This window comes from Molossus molossus, unplaced genomic scaffold (genome assembly GCF_014108415.1).
Source record: "Molossus molossus isolate mMolMol1 unplaced genomic scaffold, mMolMol1.p scaffold_m16_p_2, whole genome shotgun sequence".
Lineage (NCBI taxonomy): Eukaryota > Metazoa > Chordata > Mammalia > Chiroptera > Molossidae > Molossus > Molossus molossus.
The window spans coordinates 108,515,861-108,530,504 of NW_023425355.1; positions in this window are offsets into that span (position 1 = coordinate 108,515,861).

The following is a 14,644-nucleotide window of genomic DNA, read 5'->3' on the forward strand; positions in this document are numbered from 1 at the left end:
CTCAGTTAATATTTGACAAAGGGGGCTAGAGCATACAGTGGAATCAAGACAGCCTCTTTAATAAATGGTATTGGGAATATTGGACAGCTACATACAAAAAAATTGAAACTAGACCACCAACTTACACCATACACAAGAATAAACTCAAAATGGATAAAGACATAAATGTGACTCTTGAATTCATAAAAATCTTAGAAGAAAATGTAGGCAACAAAATTTCAGACATCATACTCAGCAGTATTTTCACTGATACATTACCTAAGGCACAGAAACCAAGGAAAAAATGAACACATGGAACTACATCAAACTAAAAAGCGTCTGCACAGCAAAAGATACAATCATCAAAACGGAAAGACATCCCACTATATGGGAGGGCATAATTGCCAATGATATATAAGATAAGGAAGGGGTTAATTTCCAATATATATAGAGTGCTCATACAACTCAACAAAAGGAAGACAAAGAACCCAATTAAAAAATGGGAGAGGAACTAAATAGACACCTCTCCATACAGAACATACAAATGGCTAAGAGACATATGCAGAAATGCTCAACATCACTAATCATCAGAGAGATGCAAATTAAAACAACCATGAGGTATCACCTCACACCTGTCAGAATGGTTGCCATCAACAAATCATCAAACAATAAGTGTTGGCAAGGGTATGGAGGAAAGGAGACTCTAGTACACTGCTGGTGGGAATGCAGACTGGTGCAGCCACTATGGAAAACAACATGGTGTTACCTCAAAAATTAAAAATTGAACTCCCATTTAACCCAGTGATCCCACTTCTAGGAATATACCCTAAGATACCTGAAACACCAATGAGAAAGAATATATGTACCCCCATGTTCATAGCAGCACTATTTACAATAGATAAGATCTGGAAACAGCTCAAATGTCTATCAGTAGATAAATGGATAAAATAGCAATGGTACATATACACAATGGAGTACTATGCAGCTGTAAGAAAGAAAGGTCTCTTATCTTTTTAGACAACATCGAGGGACCTGGAAAGTATTATCCTAAGCAAAACAAGCCAAGCAGAAAAAGACAAATATCACATTATATCACTTATTTGTAAAATACAAGCAACATAACAGTCTGAGGAACGGGATAGCCCCAGAGACGTGGAAGTGGGGTACAGACTGACAATCCTCAGAAGATGGGGTAGTGGGGGAGAGATAAACCACTGAACTTATAGGCATGTATACATGAGCAATGGACATCGACAACAAAGCTGGGGACAGGGCGGGGAGGGATGGGGAGGAGGTAATCATTGGGGGGAAAAGGAGAAACATCTGTAACAAAAATAAATGAATTAATTTAAAAAATAAATGAAGAAGAAAAGCTCTAATTCAATAATTTACTCAAATAAATAGCTAGGAAACATGGGTTATGTTACGAAAGAGAGAAAGGCAACCAACATCGACAGGTGTGAATGGTTCACAACCCTAGAAATATCAGACTTAGTAATTCTTTTTTTTTTAAGGGTAAAGAAATCCCTATAGACACTTAGAAATGAAAAACAAATTACCAACAAAGGAATGACAAGCAAGCTGAGTTTACAGTTTCTTTCTGCAATTCAAAACACTATAATACAATAATTCAGTATCTAATAAAATTTAGTTAAAAAGAATGTGATCCAATTATTTCATATAAGTGTGTGTAGAAAAAAAAAGTAAACATACACATGCAATGTTATCAAATAATACATTCATTATATATGAACTTTTGAAAAACCTACTTGAAAATAAACTCCATCAATTAAGAGAGGGAAAATAAAAAGCTCAAGAATAGGTAAATTGTATTACAAAAGACTATCAGGGAAGATCAAACCCATTAAATCAAAAATAACTGTAAACTGTTCTTAAGAAATTTGTCGTGAAACTGTATTCAATGGCAAAAGCAATTCTTATAAGAGAATAGATTTAAAAACAATAATTGAATAGTAATAATATAGGCATAAGACTTCCAAGACTAGAAAGTATTGTATCAAAGAAAGTAAATGCATTTTTTCTATGTTTCTCATTTTCTCTCAATTTCTCTTGCTCTCTTTAAAAATCAATCAAAATAATTTTTGAAGTTTCTCATTTACAAAAAAAGGGATGATTTAAAATGGCATTTTATTCTTGACTTAAGTAGGAAAATATTTTCCTAATTTTTAAAACAATGTACAAAAGAAATTAAAATATAACATTCTTTTCCATCAAATCTAAGGTAAGAAAAATATTTTTTTGAGATTTTACTTTTAATTTTATTTCTTTTATTAATTTATTTTTGTTACAGATGTTTCTCCTTTTTCCCCCTTTTGACTCCCTCCTTCCTATCCCCTCACACCCCATCCTCAGTTTTGTTTTCTTTGTCCATCAGTTATGCATACATGCATTATAAATTCTATGGTTTATCCCTTCCCTCCCCTGCTCCCTTCTGAGGAATGTCAGTCTATAACCTACTTCTAGGTCTCTAGGTATATTTTGTTCATCTGTTCGTTTAGTTCATTATATTTCAGAAATAAGTGAGATCAGGTGATAGTCTTTCTCTGCTTGGCTTGCTTCACTTAGGATAATACTTTCAAGGTCCCCCCATGTCGTATCAAAGAATAGGAGATCTTTCTTTCTTACCGCGGCATAGTACTCCATCGTGTATATGTACCACAGCTTTTTTATCCACTTGTCTACTGATGGGCACTTCGGGTGTTTCCAGATCTTAGCTATTGTAAATAGTGCTGCTATGAACATGGGGGTACATATATTCTTTCTCATTGGTGTTTCAGACTTCTTAGGGTATATTCCTAGAAGTGGGATCACTGGGTCAAATGGCAGTTCAATTTTTAATTTTTTGAGGTAACACCATGTTGTTTTCCATAGTGGCTGCACCAGTCTGCATTCCCACCAACAGTGGACTAGGGTCTCCTTTTCTTCACACCCTCGCCAACACTTGTTGTTTGAGGATTTGTTGATGGCAGCCATTCTGACAGTTGTTTTAATTTGCATCTCTCTGATGATTAGTGATGTTGAGCATTTTTTAAGATATCTCTTGGCCATTTGTATGTCCTGTTTGGAGAGGTGTCTATTTAGGTCCTCTACCCATTTTCTAATTGGGTTCATTGTCTTTCTTTTATCAAGTTGTATGAATACTCTATGTATTTTTGAAATTACACCCTTATCTGATGTATCATTGGCAATTATGCTCCCCCAGAATGTGGGTTCCCTTTCCATTTTGAAGATTGTTTCTTTTGCTGTGCAGAAGCTTTTCAGTTTGATGTAGTCCCGTGTGTTCATATTTTCCTTTGTTTTTGTTGCCTTAGGTGATATACCATTGAGAATTCTGCTGCGTTTGATGTCTGTAATTTTGTTGCATCCATTTTCTTCTAGGATTTTTATGGATTCAAGAGTCACATTTAAGTCTTATATCCATTTTGAGTTTATTCTTGTGTATGGTGTAAGTTGGTGGTCTAATTTCATTTTTTTGCATGTAGCTGTCCAAACTTCCAAACATCAATTATTTAAAAAGCTCTTTTGACTCCACTGTATGCTCTTACCACCTTTGTCGAATATTAATTGAGCATTTTGTCTTGGGTCTATTTCTGGGTTCTCTTTTATGTTCTATTGATCTATGTGCCTGTTCTTGTGCCAGTACCAGGCTGTTTTGATTACAGTGGATTTGTAGTATAACCTGATGTCCAGTAATGTGATCTCTCCTACTTTTTTCTTTTTCTTTTTTTTCAAGATTGCTGTGTCTATTCGGGGTCTTTTTTGGTTCCATATGAACTTTTGGATTATTTGTTCTAGTTCTGTGAATTATATCATTGGTATTTTGATGGCGATTGCATTGAATCTTTATATAGATTTGGGTAGTATGAATATTTTAATGACGTTAATTCCTCCAATCCATGAACAAGATATATGCTTCCACTTTTTATATTTTCCTCTATTCCTTTTTTTTATGAGCTGTGGTTTTTTGTGAAGAGATCCTTCTCTTCTTTGGTTAAGTTTATTCCTAGGTATCTTAATTTTTTTTTGCCTCAATGGTAAATGGGATTTTTTTTCTCTTTCTGTGAGTTCATTGTTGGTGTATAAGAATGCCATTGATTTATTGATGTTAATTTTGTACTTTCCCAAATTAATTTATTAAGTCTAGTAGATTTTTCATGGAGTGTTTAGGGTTTTCTATGTACAATATCATGTCATCTTCAAATAATGACAGTTTCACTTCTTCCTTTCCAATTTGGATCCCTTTTATTTTATTTTTCTTGTCTAATTGCTGTGGCTACGACTTCCAATACTATGTTAAACAAGAGTGGCAAAAGTGTATATCCTTGTTTTGTACCAGTTCTTAAGAGAAATGTTTTTAGTATTTGCCCATTGAATATGATATTGGTGGTCAGTTTTTCATATATGGCTTTTATTATGTTGAGATATGATCCCTTTATTTCCACATTACTGAGCTTTTTTATCAGAAATGGATGCTGGATTTTGTTGAATGCTTTTTCAGCATCTATATTGATATGATCATATGGTTTTTATTTTTTATTTTGTTTATGTGGTGTATCACATTTATTAATTTGTGAATATTGTACCATCTTTACATCTCTGGGATGAATCCCACTTGGTCATGTTGGATAATTTTTTTTGATGTATTGCTGGATCCGATTTGCTAATATTTTGTTAAGAATTTTGGCATCTGTGCCCATCAGGGATATTGGCCTGTAGTGTTCTTTCTTTGTAGTGTCTTTATGTGGTTTTGGAATTAGGATTATGCTGGCCTCATAAATTAGGATTATGTTTGGAAGATTCCCACCTTCCTGGATTTTCTGGAATAGTTTGAGAAGAATGGGTATTAGATCTTTTTTGAATGTTCGGTAAAACTCCTCCGTGAAGCCATCTGGGCCTGGGCTTTTGCTTGCTGGGATTTTCTTAATTACATCTTCAAAGTCCTTTGTTGTTATTGGTCTGTTCAAGTTTTCTATCACTTTCTCTTTTAGTTCTGGGAGACTGTGTGTTTTTATCACCCGAGGACATTTTTTCCATTTTTTGTTCAGATAGAGTGGGAGGGAGAGAGAGAGAGAAACATCGATGTGAAAGGGACACATCGAGTGGCTGCCACCCACACAACCCAACCAGGGCCGGGGACAAACTGCAACCGAGGCACGTGCCCTTAGCGGGAACCGAACCCGGGTCTCTCAGGACCGCAGGCCAATGCTCTAACTGCTGAGCCAAACTGGCCAGGGCAGACTGTGTGTTTTTAGAAACTTGTCCATTTTTCCTAAAGTGTCCAATTTGTTGGCATATATTTGTTCATAGTATGTTTCGATGATCCTTTGTATTCTCTCGTGTCAGTTGTTACTTCTCTTTTTTTCTGCTTTTGATTATTTGGGTCCTTACTTTTTGTTTCTTGGTGAATCTAGCTAAAGGTCCATCGATCTTGTTTATCTTTTCAAAGAACCAGCTTTTTGTTTCATTGATTTTTGAACTTTTTTTTTTTTTTTTTAGTCTCTATGTCATTTATTTTTGCTCTGATCTTTACTATTTCTTTCCTTCTACTTGCTCTGGGTTTTTCTTTTTGGTTTCTTTCTATATCTTTAAGTTGTAGGGTTAGAGAGTCAAACAGAAATTTTTTTTGTTTCTTGAGGTAGACCTGTAGTGCTATGAATATTCCTCTCAGGACTGCTTTTGCTGCACCCCATCAATTTTGTGTTGTTGTGTGTTCATTTTCATTGCTTTCCGGGAAGTTTTTAATTTCTTCCTTGATTTCATTGGTAACTTATTTGTTGTTTAATAACATGCTATTTGGCCTCGAAGTGTTTGAATGTTTTTGTTATAATTCAGTTCTATTTTCATGCTATTGTAGTCTAAGAAGATGCTTGATATGATTTCAAACTTTTTTTTATTAATTAATTTTTGTTACAGATGTTTCTTCTTTTTCCCCCACTGATTCCCCCCTCTCCCTCCCTCCCTGCCCTTTCCCCAGTTTGTTGTCCATGTCCACTGTTCATGCATACATGCATATAAGTTCTGTGGTTTATCTCTTCCCCACCACCCCCCTATTTAGGGGATTGTCAGTCTGTATCCCACTTCCGCGTCTCTGGGACTACCTCCTTCCACAGACTGTTTTGTTCATTATATTCCACAAATAAGTGAGATCATATGAAACTTGTCTTTCTGTTTGGCTTGTTACACTTAGGATGATACTTTCCAGGTCCCTCCATGTATTCTCAAAGGATAGGAGGTCTTTCTTTCTGCAAACCTTTTGAATTTGTAGAGACTTACTTTGTGTCCTAACATGTGGTTTATCTTTGAGAATGTCCTGTGTGCACTTGAGAAGAATGCATATTCTGCAGTTTTGGGGTGAAATATTCTGTAAATACCAATTATGTCCAACTGATCTAGCTTGTCATTAAAGGACTCCATGTCTTTTTTAAATTTTTGTCTGGAAGATCTATTCAGTGGTATAAGTGGGGTGTTAAAATCTCTCACTAAGCCCTGGCTGGATTGGCTCAGTGGTCGAGTGTCAGCCTGCAGTCCAGAAAGACTCAGGTTCAGTGCCCACTAAGGGCATGTACCTGAGTTGCAGTTTGTCCCTGGCCCTGTTTGGGTCGTGCAGGTGGCAACTGCTCGATGTGTCCCTTTTACATCGATGTTTCTCTCTCTCTCTCCCCCTCCCCACTCTATCTGAACAAAAAATGGAAAAATGTCCTCGGGTGAGGATTTAAAAAAAAAAAAAAATTACTCACTAAGATCATATTGCTATTTATCTCTTCCTTGAAGTCCTCCAGAAGTTTTTTAATATATTTTGAAGCTCTCATATTTGGTGCATATATGCTTTCCAGTGTTATATCCTCCTGTCGGACTGATTCTTTTAATCTTATGCAGTGAGCTTCTTTCTCTCTTATTATGGCCCTCATTTTGAAGCCTATCTTGTCAGATATGTATATTGCTACACCAGTTTTTTTTTTTATTCCCATTTGCTTTGTAAATTTTTTTTCCATCCCTTCATTTTCATCTTGTGTGAGTCTTTTGTTTTGAGGTGTTTCTTGTAGACAGCATATATATGGGTCATGATTTCTTATCCAATCAGCTACCATATGTCTTTTGATTGGAGCATTTAAGCCATTTACATTTAAGGTCATTATTGATAGATAGTTATTAGTTGCCATTTCAATTTTATGCCTGTGTTCTTCTTCTCTCTCTCTGTTTCTTCATCTTCTTACAACAGTCCCTTCAGCATTTCTTGCAGTGCTAGTTTGGTGGTGGTAAATTCCTTTAGCTGTTTTTTTTTTAATCTGTGAAGCTCTTTATTTCTCCTTCAATTTTGAATGATCGCCTTGCTGGGTATAGTAGTCTTGGATTCAGACCCCTGCCTTGCATTACTTTGTACACTTCATGCCACTCCCTTGTGGCCTGCAGTGTTTATATTGAGAAATCAGCTGACAGTCTAATGGGAGCTCCATTGTAGGTAACTGTCTATCTCTCTCTTGCTTCCTTTAAGATTCTTTCTTTGTCTTTAATGATTGCTATTTTTATTATGATGTGTCTAGCTGTGGGTCTTCTGGGGTTTATCTTGCTTGGGACTCTCTGTGTTTCCTGGACTTGTGTTATGTTTTTCTTCACCAGTTTAGGGAAGTTTTCATCATTATTTCTTCAAACAAGTTCTCTATTCTTTTCTATGATTCTTCTCCTTCAGTATCCCTACAATGCAAATGTTGTTACATTTTGTATGGTCCTACAGCTTTCTTAAACTTTCCTCCTGCTTTTTAATTATTTTTTTCCACTTGCTGCTCTATTTGAGTGTTGTTCTCTACCTTGTCTTTTAAGTCGCTGATTCGGTCTTCAGCTTCTTCTAATCTACTATTAAACCCTTCTAAGGTGTTTTTCATAACAGCTATGTCATTCTTTATTTCCTCTTTATTTTTATGCATAGCTTCTACCTCTTTTTTTAAGCTGAAGTAGTTCCCAGTGAGCTCTTCATAATTCTTATTAAGTTGCTTGTAGTTCTCACCAAATTGTTTAAGCACTCTTCAAAGCATTGCTTTGAATTCCTTATCTGACAAGTTGCTGTCTTTCATTTCCTGTAGTTCCTTTCTGGTGATTCCTCTTTTTCTTTCCTTTGATTGTTGTTTCTTTGTCTCCCCATTTTAGCTGTCTGGTAGCTCTAGACCCACTGAGGGATGTTTGGATGTGTATGCAGCTCACTGTATATCAAATAAGGCTACTGTGCCTCCCAGACTGTTTTGTCACCTGTCGCCTCTTGCCTGCTGTGGATCCTGGAGTATTGACTACTGGGGGCTGGTATTGGTGTGTCCTGATAGATGCTGCTGCTGCTGTATCCCATGGGCCCCTCTGGAGCTGAATTCGCTCCTGGTAGCTGGTGCTACCTGTAGCTGTATAGCTCAGGCCCTATTGCACCCCGAAGGTCCTATAGTCAGCTGGATTCCTCAGTCCCTTTGGGGACAAGGCTTTATGCCTCTCTTGTGGGCAACTGGGTTTCACAGGACTCTCTGGTGACCCCGCACCTTGCAGGTCCCAGGGGTGGGCAGCTGGATCACACCAGTCCCTCTTGGGCTCCAGATTTCCACTGCTTTTGTTGGCCACTGGGTATCACAGGCCTATGTGGAGCCCCAGGTCCTGATGCTGGTGGCTAGGGAGTGCTGCTGTCCTGTGGGGCTCAGCTCCTCCTCAGCCTTTGCTGTAGTTTTTGAGATGAGTCTCTGCTGCTGGTCTGTGCTTCTGTTGCCTGAGGATGAATGTCTGCTTCCCAAGCACTGTTTCTGGGGACTCTGATCAGGCTGCTACTGTGGAGGATGGTGCTGGGCTCCAGGCTATTTGCAGCTTCAGCAACCAGCACCTTGGCAGTTCTACTACTGTGCATTGGTCTGTGGTGACACAGGGTGTCCACTGGTCCAATAGTGCTAGGTACATTGATGGGCTCAGGCTGCTGGGCCCTAGCTGCTCCCACTGCCTCCTCCCAGGGAAGACCCTGGATATTCCAAAGTGGTGGGATCTTTCTACAGGGCAGGGAGAAGCACCCTGGAGAGTTGCTTACCATGGTAGCCGGCTGTTCCCATCCACAGCACAGGAACCTTCTGCTCAGTGTCTCTGCACTGCTCGAGTTTGGTCGTCCACCTTCAATTCCACTCACATTCTCTTACATACTAATTCATTCTCACACACTCATTCTCCCTTCAGTCCTGCCCACTGCCATCTCTATAATTTTTAATAAGTTGCTTGTAGTTCTCACGAAATTGTTTGATCACCCTTACAATTATTGCTTTGAATTCTGTATCTGACAAGTTGCTGTCTTTCATTTCCTGTAGTTCCTTTTCTGGTGATTCCTCTTTTTCTTTCCTTTGGGTGTGGTTTCTATGTCTCCCTATCTTAGCCATCTGGTAGCTCTAGACCTGCTGAGGGAAGTTTGGATGTATATGCAGCTCACTGCATATCCAATAAGGTTACTGTGTCTCCCAGACTGTTTTGTTGCGTGTCACCTCTTGCCTGCTGTGGATCCTGGAAGATTGACTACTCTGGGCTGGTATTGGTATATCCTGGTAAGTGCTGCTGCTGGATCATGTGGGTCCCTCTGGAGCTGAGTTTCCAGCTGGTCGCTGGTGCCACCTGTAGCTGTATAGCTCAGGCCCTGTTATAGCCGCGCTCCCTGTTCATACCGCAGATAACTGGATCACACAGTCCCTTTGGAGACCCGGCTCTACACCTATCTTGTGAGCTGCTAGGTCGCACAGGCTTCTCTGATGCCCTCAGTGCCCTGCAAGTCTCGCAGGCAGCTGGATTGCACTGGTCCCTCTTGGGCTCAGGCTTTCCACCACTCTTGTGGGCTGTTGGGTAGCACAGGCCTCTATGGAACTCCAGGTCCCACTGCTGGTGGCTGGGTAGTGCTGCTGCCCCATGGGGCTCAAGTCCTGCTCAGCCTTTGCTCTAATTTTGGGGGATGGGTCTCAGCTGCTGGTCTGTATTTCTGTTGCCTGGGGATGGATATCTGCTCCCCAGCCTCTGTTGCTGGGGGTATATCTCGACTCTGATCGGCCTGCTTGCAACTTCCTTAACTGGCACCTTGGCAGCTCCACTACTGTGCACTATTCTGTGTTGACACAGGGTGTCCACTGGTGCGATGGTGCCAGGTGCACTGGTGGGCTCAGGTTGCTGGGCCCTAGACGCTCCCACTGCCTCCTCCTGGGGAACACCCTAGATCTTCCAAAATAGTGAAACCTCTCCATGGTGCAGGAAGAAGTGCCCCAAAGAGCCGCTTACTGTGGTTGCCAGCTGCTCCCCTCCACAGCACTGAAACCTTCTGCTCCAAGTCTCTGCACTGCACGAATTTGGTTGCCCACCTTCACATCAACTCACACTCTCTCACACACTGATCCTCCCTCTAGTCTTGCCTGCCACCATCTTTTCCCTTTTCCCATCACTGTAGTGTTTCTCAGAGGGTGTTTTACCTTCTTGATTAATGACAGTATCATTTCCTCCTTTCCGATTTGGATCTTTTTTATTGATTGATTGATTGATTTTTGTCTAATTGCTCTGGCTAAGACTCCCAGTGCTGTGTTAAATAAAAGTGGTGAAAATAGGCATCCCTGTCTTGTTCCAGTTCTTAAGGGAAATGCTTTTAGTTTTTGCTCAGTGTGTATGATGTTAGCTGTAGGTTTTTAACATATGGCCTTTATTATGTTGAGATATGATCCCTCTATTCCCAGATTGCAGAGCATGTTTATCACAAATGGGTGCAGGGTGTGGAGAAAATGGGACTCTATTAAACTGCTGGTGGTAATGGAGACTGGTACAGCCACTATGGAAAACACTATGGTGTTATCTCAAAAAATTAAAACTGAATTGCCATTTGACCCAGTAATCCCACTTCTAGGAATATACTCTAAGAAGCCTGAAAAAAACAATCAGAAAGAATATATGTACCCCCGTGTTTATAGCAGCACTATTTACAATAGCTAAGATCTGGAAACAGCCCAAGTGTCCATCAGTAGACAAGTGGATAAAAAAGTTGCGGTACATATACACAATGGAGTACTATGCAGCTGTAAGAAAGAAAGACCTCTTATCCTTTGACAGGACATGGAAGGACCTGGAAAGTATTATCCTAAGCAAAACAAGCCAAGCAGAGAAAGAGAAATATCATATGATCTCAGTTGCTTGGGGAATATAATGAACAAGAGTCTGAAGAACAAGGTAGTCCTAGAGACAAGGAAATAAGGTACAGACTGACAATCCCCAGAAGAGGTGTGGGAGGGGAAGAGATAAACCACAGAACTTATATGCATATATGCATAACCAATGGACATGGACAACAAAGCTGGGTATGACACCTTCATCCCCACCCACCTACCCCATCCCCAGCTTGGTTGTCCATGTCCATTGGTTATGCACACATGCATATAAGTTCTATGGTTTATCTCTTTCCTCACCCCAACATCCCCTCTTCTGAGTGTTGCCAGTCTGTACCCTACTTCCACGTCTCTAGGTCTACCCTGTTCCTCAGACTGTTATGTTCATTATATTCCACAAATAAGTGAGATCATGTGATATTTGTATTTCTCTGCTTGGCTTGTTCCACTTAGGATAATACTTTCCAGGTCCCTCTATGTCATCTCAAAGGATAAGAGATTTTTCTTTCTTACAGCTGCATAGTACTCTATTGTGTATATGTACCAAAGAAAAAAATGAACACATGGGACTACATCAAACTAAAAACAATCAACCTAAGGGGGGGGATGGGCAATGGATACCTCTATAAAATAGTGAATTCAAAAGGCCAATAACCATAAGAAAAGTTATTCAGCCTCATTAGTAATCAGCCAAGTGTAAAATAACAAGAACTACTACTACACACCCATCAGACTGGCAAAATTCAACATGACAACACTCAGTGTTGGAGAGAATGTGAAACAATTCAACTTCTCAGACACTGGGGTGGGAGTGTAAAGCTGGAGATAAGCAAATACAATGACCAAGTAATTTCACTAGATTTATAACCTAGAGAAACTCATGCACATGTATACAAAGACACTTTAAGAAAAAATCTATACCAACATTGTTTGTAATTGCCCAAAACTGGAAACAATCCAAAACATCCATCAACAGTAGAATAGATGGACAATGGTTATATATTCATGCTATGGGATACTACACTACGAGGGAAATGAACAAAGGATAGCTGAAGGCAAATATATAGATTAATCTTACAAACATGTTTAGTGAGAGAATCAAGGTACAAAAGAATATATTATGCACAGTGTAATTATATCCCCATAAACTTAAAGAACAGGAAAAACTAAAGCATAATGGGCAAGAATATATACCTAGGTGATAAAATTATTTTTTATAAAAGCAAGAAAATTATTATCACATAATTCAGGATGGTAGTTAGAGAGAGGATGTGATCAGTAAGGAATCGATGGAAGGCTAGGGGTACTGGAAATGTTCTTTTCTTTGACCTGAGTTGGGTAATATCAATATTCACTTTTTAGTAATTCATCATATTGAACATTTACATTCCATAACTTTTCTTTAAGTTTCTATCACAATAAAAAGTTTTAAAAGTACACACTCATGCCCTGGCCTGTTTGGTTCAGCAGTTAGAGCATTGGCCAATGGACTGAAGGGTCTGGGGTTCAATTCCTGTTCCAGGGCCTGTACCTGGGTTGCATGTTTGATCCCTGACCCAGTTGGGGTCATGCAGGAAGCAACCAATTGATGTGTCTCTCTTACATCAATGTCTCTCTCTCTTCTTCCCTCCCTTCTACTCTATCTAAAAATAAATAAATGGAAAAGTTTCCTCAGGTGAGGATTAACAACAACAAAAAAGTATACATGCATACATGCACAACTTCAATTTTGATATAAATATATGAAATCTGCCTAAAGAATGAAAACCAAACTGACAAAAATGGTGGCCTGGGGGAGGGAAGGAAGAGGACAGGGGGTAGGGTTAGGGGAGAGGCGGTGGTCAAAGGCGACTTTGACCCTTTCTATAATGTTTTTAATTTAAAAAGTAAATTACTCATGTATACTCGTATAAAGGTAAATTTTGATGGAAGTATGAAAACAAATGCAAATAAACACAAAAAGTATGTTTTATTCTAAAGTTATAAAATTATATAAAATTCTTTGTACATACAACATACAAAAGCACATACACATTTTAAGAAAACTAATCAAAAGATTAACTTCATTTATCTCTGGGTCATGAGATTGTGGATGGTCTTTTCTTTGTGTTTTTTCCATATTTCTTAAATATTTTATAATAAATACATGTATATTTAAGTTAACTAAATCACAAGAATCAATAGGAAAAATATAAACTCCCCATAGAAAGGAAGCAAAGGGTAAAATAGAACATTTCAGAAAAGAACAAATTCAAATGGCCCATTATAATGTGAAAAAATATATCCACTCCATAAGTGGAAATTTGAATTAAAATTGTCATGTTAAACCCAAACATGCAAAGATTATAAATATTAAGAATATCCATTGTTGCCTAGGGTGTGGGAACAGTTTCATATGCTTCTCAGGAGAAGTCCAAATGGAATCAGCCTTTTGGTAGGATGTATGGCAATATGCATCAAGTCTTTCAAACATCTGTATCCTTTGACCCAGTAATTCCACTTCTAGAAAATTATCCTTAAAAAGTAGTCAAAGATATAGAGTGGCTTATATTCAAGAATGGTCATGGAAATATTTTTTAATACTAAATATTTGGCAACAACATAAATGCACAAATAGAGAACTGCTAAACAGAAACACACACACGTTATGAGATATTATGCTATTTAAATTATAAGTCACTTTCACAAACATTTAATAATATAGAAAAATGTTAAAGGTATAATATTGAGTAAATAAAGCAGGACATGCAGAAATACCTCTATTTTATCCTGATTTGAAAATACTTAAAAGAGTATATCTGTAAGAGTGTAAGTGAACATATATGTAAAAAAATGTCTAGAAGCAAATATATAATGGAATATTAACAGGACTTTTAATGGGTGATTTTTATTTTCATCTTTGTGCTACTCTAGATTTCAGATTCTCTTTGATGAACCATTAAAAAATAAACACATATTTTAAAACATTTAAAAACTTTATAATAGAATTGACAGCAATGCAGCAATTGGATGATTTCTTTTGCAAAAGCAACCTTTGACGTTTTAACTACTTTCATGCCTTTCTCCAGCCAACGCTGCAATTCACTCTGATCTCACCCAGAACCTCTTCCTTTCTCTGTAAATCTTGCACTGGGTTTTGGCCAAGAGTAATAAAACCTGACCTGACCTGATCTGAAAGTTCAGTCAGTGATAACAAAAGAAATTTATATCTTTGGTTTGCTAAATGCTCCCTTTCCTTCCTGCCACAATCCCTGCTATTGTTGAACTGTTGTCCATGTTACCAGATTATGTTGACCAATAGGGGCTAATGGGCCATCTGTTAAGATATCTATTGATCTTAATATGCCATACCTATTAACATCAGCACATTATGAAAAATACATATATTTTAAATAATAACTTCATACAAATGAAATGTCAGTCTTTATAAATATTAGAAGAAGCATGCTTTGTATAGGTCAGCAGATTTCTACATGTAATTACTCATTTTTTCCCATGGGGCCCCAAAG